The sequence below is a fragment of the Struthio camelus genome, unplaced genomic scaffold, assembly GCF_040807025.1.
Source record: "Struthio camelus isolate bStrCam1 unplaced genomic scaffold, bStrCam1.hap1 HAP1_SCAFFOLD_86, whole genome shotgun sequence".
Taxonomy (NCBI): Eukaryota; Metazoa; Chordata; class Aves; order Struthioniformes; family Struthionidae; genus Struthio; species Struthio camelus.
Genome location: NW_027182643.1, coordinates 225,001 through 227,500, shown reverse-complemented (window position 1 = coordinate 227,500; position 2,500 = coordinate 225,001). Strand labels below are relative to the sequence as shown.

General features: G+C 77.4%; 1 non-coding gene across 1 annotated transcript; it reads right to left on the bottom strand.

Annotated features, from left to right (window-relative positions):
- Positions 1 to 1,181: 1,181 nt before the first annotated feature.
- LOC138065073 (5.8S ribosomal RNA) lies at positions 1,182 to 1,334 on the bottom strand. Its single transcript, XR_011138235.1, has one exon. It is a non-coding gene; the product is annotated as a 5.8S ribosomal RNA (ribosomal RNA).
- Between the last annotated feature and the right edge of the window lie 1,166 nt (positions 1,335 to 2,500).

The following is a 2,500-nucleotide window of genomic DNA, read 5'->3' as shown; positions in this document are numbered from 1 at the left end:
CAGGATCGAGGGGGAAGCGGCGCGGCGACCCGCGAGTCGCCGCCACGGAGGGGCAGCGAGGGGCCCCCCCCTCCGACACACGCGCGCGGCAGCACGGTGCGGTACCACCGCGGTACCCACCCGCAGACAGCCGCGCGGGGCCGGGGGGCGAGGTCCGCACCTCCCCCGGGCCCGGCTCCCAAACGCTCGCTCGCCCACTCGCACACTCGCGCACAGCCCCTCCACCGGCCGCGGCTGGCTCCTCCTCCCCGGCCGCTGACCTCCGCTCTCGCCCCGGCACGGGACGACGGCGCGGCAGCGCCCCTCCCCCCCCCCTTTCTGCCCCCCCCCCTCCCCCGTCTCGCCACCGAACGGCGCCGCCCGCGCTTGCCCCACACCACCGCCCCGCGGAGACACCCGCGCGCCGTCGCTGCCGGCCTCAACGCAACGCCGCGGCTGACGCCAGCCGGCGGGTGGAAGTGGCTCGGCACGCACTACGGACGCGGGTGCGCCGCGGGGGGGGGCAGAGGGGGCTCGGCGGGCGCCGAAGCGGCAGCAGTCGGGGCAGGGAGAGGGCAAGGGGAGGGGAAGAAAGGCAGCCGGCCGTCCCCCCCCGCCGGAGGGGAACGGGGGACCAGCGCACCACCGGGAGAGTGGTGGAGGAGAGCCGTCGTACGGCGGGCACTGGCGGTGGCGGCGGGCGGCGGCGGCAGGTGCCGGGCCACCGCGACCGACCGAACCTGGGGGCCCGGCGGGACGAACTCCGCACAGCGGGCGCTCCGGGAGCGGGGGTTTCCCGAGTCTGCACTTAGGGGGACGAAGGCCCGGGCCCACACGGGGAGGAGAGGCACCCCCTCTCCCCGGCGGCGCGGGCCTGCGAGGCGCCCCAGCCGCGCCACACCGCACACACCGCGCAGGGCAGCGGTGGCCACCGGGCTCGGAGGGGAGGGAGGGCAGGGCAAGGCACGCCGGCCGCGGACGGTGGAGGCGGACGGTCGGCCGGAGCCGGGCAGGCAGGCCAGCCGGAAGACCGGGGCCACCGGTGCACGCACCGGTGGTCCCGGCTCCGCCGCCGCCGCCGACTCACCGCCGCCGCCGCCCCCCCACCGACTCGCCGCCGCCGCCGCCCCCCCCGGCCCCCCCCCGAGGGGCGGCACACCGCTGCGCCAACGCGGCAATGGGGGTGACGATTGACCGTCAAGCGACGCTCAGACAGGCGTAGCCCCGGGAGGAACCCGGGGCCGCAAGTGCGTTCGAAGTGTCGATGATCAATGTGTCCTGCAATTCACATTAATTCTCGCAGCTAGCTGCGTTCTTCATCGACGCACGAGCCGAGTGATCCACCGCTAAGAGTTGTCTCGGTTTCGGTCCCCACCGCGCGCGCGGGGGGACCGGGCAGCTTTCGCAGCCCCCTGAGGGCCCCCATCCGCTCTGCCTCCCTCCTCACGCCGACGCCGGCTGCTGAGCAAGGGACAGCGGAGAGAGAGGGCACGCCTCACTGACCGTACAAGCACAGAGGGAAAAAAAAAGGGGGGGGGGGGGGAGAACAGACCCGAACGAGAGGGGCGGGGAGCCCTCGCTCCCGACCTGGGACAACCCCTTTCTCGCTTCGAGTCCGGCCCAGGCGCCCGGCTCGGCCTGGCCCAGCAGGGAGCGGCGCGCCAGCCGCGCCACCTGCCTCAGGGACCGGGGTGTGGGTCCCCGCGGAGCCCCGGCGTCGGAGCCCGGCCGCCGCTGGGAGCGGCGCCACCCGCTGCCCGCGCGCCCGCGACCCGCCAGCCGCACGCTTCCGAGCTCCTTCGCTCGCCTCACCGGCCTCCAGCTCCGCCGCCCCGGAGACGGCACCCAACACCCGCCTGCACACACGCAGCCTCCCGAGCGACGCCACGCACTCGCCCGTCCCTTCCGCGGGCAGACGCCTGGCGGCAGGCAGACGGGCGAGGCGGGACGGACGGGGAACGGCGCCCGCTCTCCCCGCCTCCACGCGGAGACCGGGAGGGGCCGCCCCCGCCCGCCCGCCCGCCGCCCGCCTGCCGCCCAGCGAAGCCGGGTCGGGCAGAGCGAGGCAGGCGCGCCGGATGGCGGAGTGCCGGGGCAGGGCGGGGGGGGGAGGGAAGGAAGGGTGCCGCCGACGGCCACGGCGGGAGACTGAGAGCACCGGCCAGGGAGGAGAAGGGATGCGCTGGGGCTCGGCGTCCGCACCACCCGCGGTGGGGGCTCGCCGTCCCGGCGGCGAGCACGCGCTCGCGCCGGGGTCGCGCGTTCGAGGCAGGCCGGCGCAAGCCGACCGCGCGGCGTCTCTCCGCCGAGACCAGACCGCGGAGAGAGGGGGCAGGGTACCCCTCTCCGTCCCGGCTGCCCGCGGGGCATGCACGGGCCGCGCCGGCGGGCATGGGGGGGTGCGGCGCCCGCGCGCGCCGACCCCCCGGCCCCTCCGGCAGCACGCCCGGCTGCCCCCCGGGTCGCATCGGGCCGCCCGAGTCTTTAAACCCCCGCCCGGCTCTCCGACCGAGAACCCTCG